The sequence below is a fragment of the Tachyglossus aculeatus genome, chromosome 4, assembly GCF_015852505.1.
Source record: "Tachyglossus aculeatus isolate mTacAcu1 chromosome 4, mTacAcu1.pri, whole genome shotgun sequence".
NCBI classification, from domain to species: domain Eukaryota; kingdom Metazoa; phylum Chordata; class Mammalia; order Monotremata; family Tachyglossidae; genus Tachyglossus; species Tachyglossus aculeatus.
The window spans coordinates 125,587,869-125,601,512 of record NC_052069.1 but is presented as its reverse complement, the minus strand read 5'-3'; the positions used below and the strand labels follow the sequence as shown (position 1 = coordinate 125,601,512).

Here is a 13,644-nt window from a genome sequence, read left to right as displayed (position 1 = left end):
TGCCAGCTCTGTGGAATAACCAGCTCTTGCTTAGGGCCCAGTTGCTGGCTGAATTTCCGCCTTTTTCCAAGCCTGAGACCTATCTAATTGGGCTTCTTCCTTCTCCTCTTCCTCCTTCTCCTCATCTTCTCTGTCATTCTCCTCCTCCTCTTCCTTCTTTCATTCTCCTCCTTCTCCTGCATTTCTTTCCTCCTCTTCCTCTGCTTCCTTCTTCTCCTCCTCTTGTTCCTCCTGCTCCTCTTCCTCCTCCTTTTCCTCCTCCTCCTCTTGCTCCTTCTTCTCCTTCTCCTTTTCCTCATCTTCTTCCTTCTCCTCCTCCTCCTCATCCCCTTCTTCCTTCTCCTCCTCTTTATCCATAATGGAGTCACAAGAGGCCAACAGAGACCCCAGGAAAAGGAACAGGCAGCAAAATGCCCTGAGAACATCCAACAGAAGGTCATGAACATGTAGAAGGGGACCCACCCCCACCCCCATGACATAACCCCTCATGCCTCTCCTGGACCAGAGAACTTCTCTCCATGGTTGAAACCAGGGCCTGTGTGGGCAACCAGGTGAGGCAGTGATTTCTTGGAAGCCATGGGATGGAGCTAGGATTCAAGAACCAGAGTTAACATTGAGTCCTGGGAATCCCCTGGCTGCTGCTTGCTTTGAGAGGAAACACACTTTTCCTGGGAAAACACCCCAGCATCAGGGGAGGGAGAAAAACTTAAGAGAAACAATAAGCAAAGGGATGGGGATTCCTGAGGTAAACAATACCAGGCTACCAGAGCGTTGGCCTGCCAGGACTTCTGTACCGAGCTGGGCACCAGCTGTTCTCCTATCCCACTGGGGCCCAGGGCAGCGGAAATGGACCCGATATGAGAGATTTTAGCCTTCCTGACCGGATTACACATTGTTACCCATTGGACTGGGCTATTAAGAAAGGTTGAGAGAGGCCCCCTTCTCTCCCCCTCCACCCCTTCTCTGGAGGCAGTAAAGCCTAGTGGAAAGATCCCAGGCCTGGGAGTGAGGGGACCTGTGTATTAATCCTGGCTCTGCCACTTGTCTACTGTGTAACTTTGGACAAGTCACTTCATTTCTCTGTGCCTTAGTTTCCTCATCTGTAAAATGGGGATTTAATTCCTGTTCTCCCTCTCCTCTAGAGTGTTAGCCCCATGTAGGTCTGAAAACGAGCCTGATCTGATAATTTGTATTTATCCTAGTGCTTAATACAGCACATAGCTCATCACAAAGACCATAATTACTATTATTATTGTAGACCCAATACCACCACTGACTTTTTTAAAAAATGGTATTTGTAAAGTGTTTACTGTGTGCCAGGCACTGTACTAAGTGCTGAGGTAGATACAGGATAATCATGCTGGATACAGTCCATGTCGCACATGTGGCTCACCGTCTTAATCTCCATTTTACAAATGAAGTAACTGAGGCACACAGAAGTCAAATGACTTGCCCAAGGTCACATAGCAGACAAGTGGCAGATCAGGGATTAGAACCCAGGTCCTTCTGTCTCTGTGACCTTATGTAATTCACTTCAGTTATCTGCCTCTGTGAGCACAATGTGGGACGGGGACTGTTCCCAATCAGATTATATTTTATTGATCCCAGGGCTTGGCACAGAGCTTGGCACATATTAAAGTCTTAACAAATGGCCTCATCATCATCTGATTCTCTGCACTAACTCTGGGTCGGCACTGTGGGATGTACAGAGAGATTTAAAACTTTGTTTGAGGTTCCACAGCCTATCAGAACTCCTCCCTAGAACTCCAGGCCCTGTGGGGCTGGGTTCAAGGATTGGTTTGAGTGGTGTCTAACCCCCCACCCCCCGCCAGGGTCTTGTCACTGGCCCTGGCTGTGGAGCTCTCTGAGCCAAGCAGAGTGGAGAAGAAAGGGAGGTGTTGGTTAGAAGGTAGAGCTTTCAGTCCTCCAAACCAGAGCAAGGCTCCCACCATATGGACACAGGAATAGAATTTCTCTGTTTTTGGTGAAAAGGAATGTAAATAACAGCTGAAACTATGTTTGTCTCCCTACCCTTCTCTCTTCCTCCCTCCCTCCCACTAATAATAATACTCCAAAGCCACAGCTGCTTTACTGGATGTCTCTGATCTCATCTGTCTCCAGCTCAGCCACAGCCTATACTTCCACTGTCTCTCCTCAGGGCCTCCGGGGGATGTGGAAACATGGCCTTCTCAGCTCACACTCACAGTTGTCCTTTCTCTCCCTGAGGTGGACACAAGGGGCTTATTGGAAGTAGCAGAGAAGCAGCATGACCTAATTAAAAGAGCGTGGACCTTGGCATCAGAGGACCTGGATTCTAATCCCAGCTCTGCCAGTTGCTTGCTGTGTGACCTTGGGCAAGTCACTTGACTTCTCTGTGCCTCAATTTCCTCTACTATAAAATGGGAATTCAATACCTGTTCTCCCTCCTACTAAGATTGTGAGCCCCATGTGGTACAGGGACTGTGTCCCACCTAATTGGCCTGTACCTAACTTAGCACTTAGAACAGTGTTTGACATATAGTAAGTGCTTAACTAATACCACAAAAAGGTACCAGCCCTAGACTCTCAGTCATGTGGAAGGAGGGCCTGGCTTGGGGTTAGGGCTGGGGGCCTCCCTCAGAGTTTGGTGACCTGCCTTAGTGTTTGGGCCTCGTGGCCTGGGGCTCAGGGCTGAAGTCCAGCCATGGGGTTTGGGGCTGGAGGTTGGTGTCTCAGGGCTTAGTACTTGGTGCAGGGGCAGAGCCCACATCTTCCTTCCACCCTGGAACTCACTCCCACTTCAGATCTGACAGACCACCACTCTCCCCACTTTCAAAGCCTTCCTAAAATCATACCTCCTCCAAGTGGCCTTCTCTGACTAACCTCCCATTTCTCCCACCACTCACTCTCCCTTCTGCATCACCTATGCACTGGGATCTGTAAGACTGAACTCCTTGTCTTCTCCCCCAAACCCTGCTCTCTCCCTGACTTTCCCATTACTGTTGACAGCACTACCATCCTTCCTGTCTCACAAGCCCGCAACCTTGGTGTCATCCTCGACTCTGCTCTCTCGTTCACCCCTCACATCCAAGCTGTCACCAAAACCTGCCAGTCTCAGCTCCACAACATTGCCAAGTTCTGCTCTTTCCTCTCCATCCAAACCGCTATCCTGCTCATTCAAGCTCTCATCCTATCCTGTCTGAATTACTGTATCAGCCTCCTCTCCGATTTCCCATCCTCTTGTCTCTCCCCACTTCAACCCATACTTCACGGTGCTGCCCGGATTGTCTTTGTCCAGAAATGCTCTGAGCATGTTACTCCCCTCCTCAAAAATCTCCAGCGACTACCAATCAACCTACGCATCAGGCAGAAACTCCCCACCCTCGGCTTCAAGGCTCTCCTTCACCTCACCCCCTCCTACCTCACCTCCCTTCTCTCCTTCTACAGCCCAGCCTGCACCCTCTGCTCCTCTGCTGCTAATCTCCTCACCGTGCCTTGTTCTCACCTGTCCCACCATCGACCCCCGGCCCACATCATCCCCCGGCCTAGAATGCCCTCCCTCCGCACTTCCGCCAAGCTAGCACTCTTCCTCCCTTCAAGGCCGTACTGAGAGCTCACCTCCTCCAGGAGGCCTTCCCAGACTGAGCCCCCTCCTTCCTCTCCCCCTCCTTCCCCTCTCCATCCCCCCCGCCTTACCTCCTTCCCTTCCCCACAGCACCTGTATATATGTATATATGTTTGTATGTATTTATTACTCTGTTTATTTATTTATTTCATTTGTACATATTTATTCTATTTATTTTATTTTGTTAATATGTTTTGTTTTGTTCTCTGTCTCCCCCTTCTAGACTGTGAGCCCACTGTTGGGTAGGGACCATCTCTATATGTTGCCAACTTGTACTTCCCAAGTGCTTAGTACAGTGCTCTGCACACAGTAAGCGCTCAATAAATACGATTGAATGAATGAATCTGTAGCCCTTTAATCACTTGCTATTCACCCCTCCAGCAGCCCTCCAGCACCTAGAACAGTGTTTGGCACATAGTAAGTGTAGAACAGTGCTTGGCACATAGTAAGAGCTTAATAAATGTCATTATTATTATTATTATTATTATGTCCATATACTTATATCCTGCCACTTTCCCTCTCTGTACTTTATGTTAATGTCTTCCTCTCCCTCTAGACTGTAAGGTCTTTGTGGGCAGGGATTGTGTCTATCAACTAGTATTGTACTCTCCCAAGAGCTTAGTATAGTGCTCTACATACAGCATGTATTCAATAAATGCCACTGAATGATAGAGATACTTTTCCAAGGGCTGAGTACAGTGGTCTGCCCAGAGTAGGTGTTCAATGGGTGCTATCGATTAATGTAGTTTCAGATTTGGGGACATTGTCGCTGAGAGTAGTGGTCCTGTTCCCCCAGTGACAGTGTGGTTCAGCATCCACTGGATCTTGTAAACACACACACACACACATACAAACACATGCGCACGCACGCACATACACAAATACACACACACGTTGGCTCTGGGGCTCAGCCACATCTGTGCAGGAGAACACTGCTTTCCAGAGATGTCCTCTCACTTCAGAAGGCTAGAGCTGGGGTTGGGACTAAGGCCAGGCCTGGGACCAATTAAGATGGATAGGTTGGGAAGGGGCCTGGCCCAACAGGCTGGTGGGAACAGAGAGGCCCCCGTCTACTTTGTCCTAGGATGTTTTCACGATTAGGAGCAAGGACCCCAGCCATCTGTTATGAAAATGCTGAGTGCTTTGGATATGGTCGAATGGATGGACCATCTGCCCCTCCGTGGTCAAAGAGGCTCACTGCCCTTACGGATGGATCCGTCCGGAGGTAGAGCTGGTACTGCTCTGAAACTGCAGGCGAGCTAGGAAAGGAACCACAGTCCGTTCCTAGCCTGGGGTTGTAGATGTCCAAGGTTGCAGGATTCTCAGGCCCGAGCTAGGAGAGGAACCACAGTCCATTCTTAGCCTGGGGTTGTAGATGTCCAAGGTTGCAGGATTCTCAGGCCCAAGGTGTGGCTCGGTGGAATGCCTCCAGTGAGGCTGGACAAGCTCCACCCAGCAAATTAGTGATTAGTGGTGATTTGCTAGGAGGGGAGCATGGGGCAGGGGAGCTGAGGAGAGGCAAGAAACCTCCAACTAAGCCACGTCCTCCTGGATACATAGGAGGTGTGCATGGCACCTTGGAGGGTCCCTGAGCTTCCCCCTAACTCCCTGTTGGGCTGATTTGATTCGGTTTCTAGTCTGCATTCAGCTGCTTAATAGAGGTCAGGTTGTGTCCTGGTGCGAGGTGGGAGCAGGACTTAATTGTAGGGCTCCATCACAGGGTTTGATAGCAGGTTTCTAGCACAAGGTTTGGTAGCAGGGCTCTCTCACAGGGTGCAATCACTGGCCTCAATTGCAAGGTTCAATCACTGGAGAATGTAGCTTATGTCCCAGGGCTTTCCTCGGTCCCAGAAATCCCCTGGCCCAATGAAGCCCACCCTGACTTGGAGCCTGTCTCGTTCCTAACTCCCTTGATGGAAGGGCAGATAGATGGATACCATCCCCTTGCTTCCCCTTTAGCCTGGGTAAACTCTGGTCACCTTGGAGGATTGTTGCCCTGGGTTAGGGGCTCAGGTCACAGGGCAGGATGAGAATCAGGGGGCTGGTTGTCTCCCTCTCCTGGGTGCTCCAGGGTAGAAAAGGGTGGCTCTCTTAGTGGCTACTCTGGCCCTGGGAGCAGGTTACCAGGGAGAGGTGGGTAGGTGCCTACAGCTATACCTGTAAGAAGCCACTATGGAGGCACGAGGAAATACAGGATTGTAGTAGGGGAGAGGTTGGGGCTGGAGAGATAGATTTTGGAGTGGCTACCTGAGAGATGAGAAACAGAAGAGCAGGGGAATGGAACTGAGAAGGAGCAACCAGAGAGGTTGGAGGAGAGTCCGAGAGACGGTTTGGGAGAAGGGGGATGTCAGTGGCATCAGAGGTGGCTGAGGGGTCTGGGAGGATTAGGAAGGAGTAGAAGCTATGAAACCTGGCTCAAGTGGTCAGTGGAGACCTCAGACAGTGAATTCTCTGCGGTGTGAAGTAAGTGAAATTCAGATTGCAGTAGGTGAAGGAGGGGTCTGGTTTAGAAGAAGTGAAGGTTGCCGGTATACACAACCCATTTGAAGAATTTGGCCTACCTTGATTCCTCTAGACTGTAAGCACACTGTGAAAAGGGAACAAGTGTGCCAAATCTGTTGTATTGTCCTCTCCCAAGCGCTTAGTACAGTGCTCTGCACATGATAGGTGCTCAGTAATTGCCATTGAATGATGGATTTGATTAATCTTTCATCTCCCCACCCTATTTCCCCTCCTACTGCCACTTCAGCATTTCCTTAAGGAACTCATCCTTGTCACCCCCTTACACCCCAGCTCAGTAGAGCTATGTACATATTTTTTAAACTCTGCTGCTCCCCCTTATTTGTGATTTATTTTACAGTCTACTTCCCCCACTTGACTGTAATCTCCTTGAAGGCAGAAATAGAGTCTCCCAACTCTATTGTACCCTTCCAAATGCTTAGTTTACACTTAATGAGTGCTCAGTGAATACCAGACTGGTTTACTGAATGGGAAGAGGGAGCTGGGGTGATAGATGGAGGGTGCAGTGGGGTACAGAGAAAGCTTTTTTAGTATGAGAGAAACTTGAGCATGTTTGAAGGCAGAGAAGAAGGAGCCAGAGGAGAGCTTGTGGTTGAAGATGGCATTGATGGGGGGGTGGGACAGGGTCAGGAGTCCTCTGGGATTATCTAGGCCTGTGGAGCAGCTGGCAGGGCCACCACAGCAGGACCCAGGAATGACCCAGGGGTGACCCAGTCCTCTTGCAGACACTGCCTCAGCGGGTGTGCGGAATGGAAAGAGTTTCTCAAGAAGCGAGGAACTTGAAGGCAACAGCTGGGTCTGCTTGCCCCTCCCCCAGGCTCAGCTCTCCGAGCAGGGAAGGGAGGGGAGAGAAGGGACCCAGGCATCTAGAACACCCGGAAGCTCACTATGATAACTGGAAACAGCAGTCACTCTTCCCCATCACCTAACTTTTAATGCTCAGTCTCGGCAGAGTGTGAAGTGGCAGTGCCTCAGGGCAAGTGACCAGGACCAGTGTCTGGCTGGAGGTTGGGGATTCCTGGCTCCCAAGTTTGGGCTCTCTTGGGGAGGGGACAGCAGCTGGGGCATTTGGGTGGTACTGGGTTGGGGACAGGACAGGAACACTGTGGGGGCGCCCATTTGGGGCCTGGAGGGGAGGGTCAGTCTTTGCAAATCCCTTTATATTTGGGAGATGTAGGTTCAGTTCCCATGCTCATGAACCTGGCTTCTCTCCCTCTGGGTGCAGCCCTGGGATGGGAGACTGGGGTTGAGGAATGGAAAGCTCCACTCAGCTTGGGTCTGGGAGAGGGCCCGGGCCCTTTCCCAAAATCTATGGAGCTTAGGCTGGGGTGCCTTCTCAGATTGTTCCATGCCAGGTCCCTCCCCTGTGTTGGCTCCAGGTGCCCAGAAGGGGGAAGGTGTATGATGCTCCCAGGACCTGAGATGGAGTTGCCATGTTGCCATAGTGGCCAGAGTCTGGCATTGAACTTGGCAGTCTGATTTCAGCCAGTCAGGGTGGCACTCTGGATGTGCTCTCTTAGCCAGGAAGCAGACCCCTGCTGGGATATAGAAGATGAAGGAGAAGGCGGGGAGGGTGGATGGGATGGGGCGGAAGAACTTAAGGGGCATCTTTTAGACTTTCCCCAGGGCTGGTGAAGTTGGGACACTGAGAAAAGTGGAACCATTTCCTCTCTCTCTGGTCTCCCTGGACAGTAAGAGTTCAACTGCTGGGCTCTGGGCCTGGGCTGTCCAGCAGAAATAGTGAATGCCCACCTGTGACCTTCACCAACCAAGTTTTCACAATCTTCATAATGATTCCGTATTTCCCACATGGTCCACTCTGTCCCCTGGCAAGAGTAACCTCCCCAGGGACTCTGATCTCAAGGACCAACCTTGACACCTTCCTCTGGCACCACCATCATCAATAGAACATAAAGTCTATTGGAGGAAAACAACACTGAAATACAGTGGAGAAACAGCATGGCTTAGTTGGTAGAGCATGGGCCAGGGAGTCAGAGATCATGGGTTCTAATCCCGGCTCCACCCGGACTGGGGAGTGATGGGGAAGGAGAAGGAGCAGGGGGAGAGGGGGAGAAGGGTAACGGTCTTCCCTGTCTCCCCCTTCTCCCCCTCCTTCTCTTCTTCCACCTCCTCCTCATCCTCCTCATTTCCTCCTCTTCATCCCCACTCATTTTGTCCTCTTTCTCTTCATCCATTTTCTCCTCTTCCCTTTCTCCTCTTCTTTCTCCCCCTTTCCTCCCCTTCTCTTTTGTTTCCTCCCCCTTCCCCCCACTTTTCCCTTCCCCCTCCTTCTTTCCTACTCCTTCTCCTCTTCCTCCTCTTCCACTTCCTCCTCATTCTTCTTCTTCTTCCTCACTGCTGCTATCTTCTCTCCCCCAAGGCAGAGTTTGGAGGTAATGTGATCTAATAATAATGGTATTTGTCAAATGCTTTTTATGTGCCAAGGACTGCAGTAAGCACTGGGGTAGATACAATCCGATCATTCCAGACAGAGTCTCTAAGCTACATGGGGCTCACAGTCTAAGGAGAAGGAAGAATGGGTATTTTACCTTCATTTTACAGATAAGGAAATTGAGACCCAGAGAAGTTAAGTGACTTGTCCTGGGTGCCTCAGCAGGCAGGTGGTAGAGCTGGGATTAGAATCCGGGTCCCCTGACTCCTGGGCTCTGCTAACTTCAAACCAAGTTTAAGGTCTCTAAAGTGGAGGTGAGTTTTTTCCTTCTATATGAATATCGGACCTGGAGCTGTTTCACAAAGATTTGGAACTTACTGGAGTGAAACTTCATGTGTACTGTTTGTAAGTCTCTCAAAGGACAGACTAGCTTTGGATCCAAGATCCAATATTGTACCTCTGCCTCGCCTTGCCTTGGACAGTGTACTGCCTCAGTGCAGAACTGAGAAGTAGAGTTTTTCTTCTGTGTCACTGAAAGAGATTTAAATAATAATAATGGCAATTGTTAAGCATGTATGTGCCAAGCACTGTGGACTTGTCTTGTCTTATGCTATCCAGTCATCTCCAACCCATAGCGACTTCGACACTTCTCCTCCAGAATGCCCCACCTCCATCTGCAATCATTCTGAAACTGTATCCCTAGAGTTTTCTTGGTAAAAATGTGGAAGTGGTTTACCATTGCCTTCTTCATGCAGTAAACTTGAGTCTCTGCCCTCGATTCTCTCTTAAGACATGACTGTCCCCCACAGGTGAGTTTTGACTTGTAGCAGATTGCCTTCCTCTTGCTAGCCACTGGCCAAGCTAGGAATGGAATGGGTATGCCTCTGCTTGACTCTCCCTCTCATAGTCGAGACTAGTAGAGTCCTGGAAACTCTCCAGGTGAGATCCTAAGATGAGAAGCACTGTGGTAGATGCAAGGTAATCAAGTTGGACACAGTCCACGTCCATAGGAGGCTCAGAATAGAAGGGAGAACCAGTATTGAGTCTCCATTTTACAGATGGGAAAACTGAGGTCCAAAGAATAACAATAATAATAATTATGGTACTTGTTAAGTGCTTGATATGTGCCAAGCACTGTTCTAAGTGCTGGGGTAGATACAAGGTAGTCAGGTTGGACACAGTCCCTGTCCCACATAGGACTCACAATGTTAATCCCCATTTTACAGATGATGTAACTGAGGTCCAGAGAAATGAAGTGACTTGCTCAAGGTCACACAGCACACATATGATAGAGCTGGGATTAGAACCCATGACCTTTTGACTCCCAGCCCACACTCTATTCACTAAGCCACATAACTGAGGCCCAAAGAAGTTAAGTGACTTGTCCAAGATCACATAGCAGGCAGGTTTCAGAGGTGGGTTTAGAACCCAGGTCCTCTGACTCCCAAGCCTGGACACTTTCCTCTAGGCCGCTCTGGTTCTAGAGATCCTTGGTGGGGTATAGAATTTGCCAGGGTTGTAGCACTTTGCTGGTTCTGATAAGTGTCTCCATGAGGAACAAGGAATGTGTCCAACCTGACAATTTTGTCCACCCCAGCACTTAGTACAATACCTGGCATAGAGTAAGTGCTGAACAAGGTCACTATGGTCTTGAGACCCTTGGAAGTGTAAAGGATTTGCCAGGGTTGTAGCATTTTGCTGGTTCTTAGAAGTGATTTAGAATTGATTCAGAGAAGCAGCGTGGCCTACTGGGTTGGGCCTGGGAATCGGAAGGACCTGGATTCTAATCCTGGCTCCACCACTTGTCTGCTGTGTGGCCTTGGACAAGTCACTTAAATTCTCTGGGCTTCAGTTACCTCGTCTGTAAAATGGGGATTAAGACTGTAAGCTCCATGCGGAACAGGGACTATGTCCAACCTGACGACTTTGTATCCACTTCAGCGCTTAGTACAGTGCCTGGCACAGCTGAAACACTGAACAAATGCCTTAAAAAACAAATTATCTGTAGGTCTTCATGGACCCATGTTTCCAGAGAATCTGTCATTGTTTAGTGATCCTGAGTTAATCATTCAAGGACTTATGATGCTGCTTTCAGATCACTGATTGGAAGTGTTTCCAGGAGGAACAGAATCATGATTCACCAACAATCAAATCAATATATAGAACAATCATTCAATCAATCCATCATATTTACTGAGTCCTTGTGTTTGCAGAGGACTGTACTAAATGCTTGGGAGACTACAATATAATAGAGTTAGTAGGCATGTTCCCTGCCCACAGTGAACTTACGGTCCAGCGGGCAAGTGTCCGAGGGAGATAAAATTGTACCTGAGTGTGGCTCACAGAACATCTGTCCATCACTGCCCTGTCTACGGAGACAAGGAACCCCACAGCTGTTCGAACTGGACTCCAGCTTTGCTCCTCCCAGGTCTCTGACAAGATACAAGAATGTTCAGTGAGGACTGAAAAGACCCAAAATGATGACCGTCTGGGCTATTGGCTCATTGGTGGTCCAAGCAGCAGCATGGCCTAGTGGAAATTAACCCGTTATATTTATTAATTGCTTACTATGTGCAGAGCACTTTACTAAGTGCTTGGGAGAGTATAATATAACAATATAACAGAGTTGGTGGACACATACCCACAATAAGCTTACAGTTTAGAGAACAAGGTTACAGTCTAGATAGGAAGAGCCTGGGCCCGGGAGTCAGAAGACCTGGGTTCTTATCCCAGTTCTGCTACTTCCTTGCTGTGTGACCTTGGTTGAGCGACTTCAATTCTCTGTGCCTCAGTTTCCTCACCTATAAAATGGGGATTCAATGCCTCCCTGATAGACTACAATCCCTAAGTGGTTCAAGAACTGTTTCTAATCTGGTTAACTTGTATTTGCCCCTGTATTTAGGATAGTCCTTGGCACATAGTAAGTGCTTAACAAATACCACAAGGATTATTACTGAAACCTGTGCACTCCCAGTCTTGATCCCCCACTAAAATCCCCTCCTCATTTTTTTCCCCCATGTCAAAAATGCAAAACTTGTTCCTACACATCTTTCTGGCACTTCCAGAGGTCTAGGGGAGTGCCGGGTTTGGCTGGAGGTGTCTGGGTGACCAGAGCCATTGTGGGGGTCACTCTGGATGATTTCATGAATGAGAAACAGACTCTCTGGCTGGAGGCAGGCTCATTCTGCATCTTCTGTCTGTTTCTCTGAATCTCATAACATGGTCGGGTCCTTGCCTGCCGAGCTGGGCAGGCCCTCAATCCTGGGGAGCTGGGGAGCCAGGGTGCCACATTTCAGGGAACAGTCTGTGCCTGTAACAAGGAGGGTCTGGGAGAGGGACTTTCACCCCTAAGGGGCACAAGAGGCAGAGCTGCCCTCTCTTTTCACAAGTACTGTTCTAATTAGGCTGGCTAGCATCAGGCCCTGAAAGAACAGGCCTTTTCTCCTGTTGCCTTCTTAAAGCTACTAATCAATCAATCAATCAATCAATCAATCAATCAATCATATTTATTGAGTGCTTACTGTGTGCAGAGCACTGTACTAAGCGCTTGGGAAGTACAAGCTGGCAACATATAGAGACAGTCCCTACCCAAGTGTGGGCTCACAGTCTAGAAGCGGGAGACAGAGAACAAAACCAAACATACTAACAAAATAAAATAAATAGAATAGATAGGTACAAGTAAAATAAATAAACAAATAAATAGAGTAATAAATATGTACAAACAAATATACATATATACAGGTGCTGTGGGGAAGGGAAGGAGGTAAGATATGGGGGATGCAGAGGGGGACAAGGGGGAGAGGAAGGAAGGGGCTCAGTCTGAGAAGGCCTCCTGGAGGAGGTGAGCTCTCAGTAGGGCCTTGCCATGAGAATCTCTACATGACCATGACCAATTGTGTCTCAATGGCTCTGCTCTCGGTCACTTTCTTTATGGACTGTCAGGAGAACACGAGGAACATGATGAAAGGAGCAGGTTGGTGGGTGGATTGGAGTGGGGTGTGGGACTGAAGGGTGGAGGAAGGGGGCCACCCCTGTACTAGGTTCGGGGCCAAGTGGGGCCTCGTAGAAAGCAGGGAGGATTATGACAGGGAACCGCCCCAGTGACTGGGGCCTTTACTGAAGAGGAGAGTTAGCTATCGGCCTCCAGACACCCTTCCTTTTTAATGTCATTAATAATAATAATAATGATGATATTTATTAAGCACTTACTATGTGCCAAGCATTGTTCTAAGCACCCAGGTAGATACAAAGTAATCAGGTTGTCCCACGTGGGGCCCACAGTCTTAATCCCCATTTTACAGATGAGGTAACTGAGGCACAGAGAAGTTAAGCAACTTGCCCAAAGTCACACAGCTGACAAGTGATGAGCCTGGATTAGAGCACAAAACCTCTGACTCCCAAGCCCTTGCTGTTTCCACTAAGCCATGCTGCTTCATATTTGCTGTGTGCGGAGCACTGTACTATGCACTTAGGAAGTACAATACAACAATAAAGAGTGAAAATCCCTGCCCACAACAAGCTCACAGTCTCCACACAACAAGCTCACAGTCTACAGGCAGGGAGACAGACATCAATACAAATAAACAGATATCAATAAAAACACATCAAAGTACAGATATATACAAAAGTGCTGTGGGGCGCAGAGACGGGAGGAGCAAAGGGAGCAAGTCAGGATGACACAGAAGGGAGTGGGAGATGAGGAAAAGCGGCGCTTAGTCTGGGAAGGCCTCTTGGAGGAGATGTGCCTTCAGTAAGGCTTTGAAGAGGGGGAGAGCAATTGTCTAGCATATTTGAGGAGGTGGATAAGAGAGGGAGAGCAATTATCTAGCAGATTTGAGGGCTTTTGAGGCCAGAGGTAGGATGTGGGCCAGGGGTCAGTGGCAAGACAGGCGAGATCACGGCAAAGTGAGAAGGTTAGCACCAGAGGAGCGAAGTGTGTGGTCTGGGTTATAGAAGAAAGCAACTGAGGCATAGTAGGAAGGGGCAAGGTGATGAGTGCTTTAAAGCCAATAGTGAGGAGTTTTTGTTTGATTTGGAGGTGGATAAGCAAGTACTGGAGATTTTTGAGGAGAGGGGTGACATGTACTGAACTTTTCTGTAGAAAGTTGATCTGGGCAACAGAGTGGAG

The 13,644-nt window shown here is 48.9% G+C and overlaps 1 non-coding gene across 1 annotated transcript; it reads right to left on the bottom strand.

The window, feature by feature from the left end:
* Positions 1 to 9,335: 9,335 nt before the first annotated feature.
* On the bottom strand, positions 9,336 to 9,473 carry LOC119927900. Its single transcript, XR_005450866.1, has one exon. It is a non-coding gene; the product is annotated as a small nucleolar RNA SNORA7 (small nucleolar RNA).
* Positions 9,474 to 13,644: the final 4,171 nt, after the last annotated feature.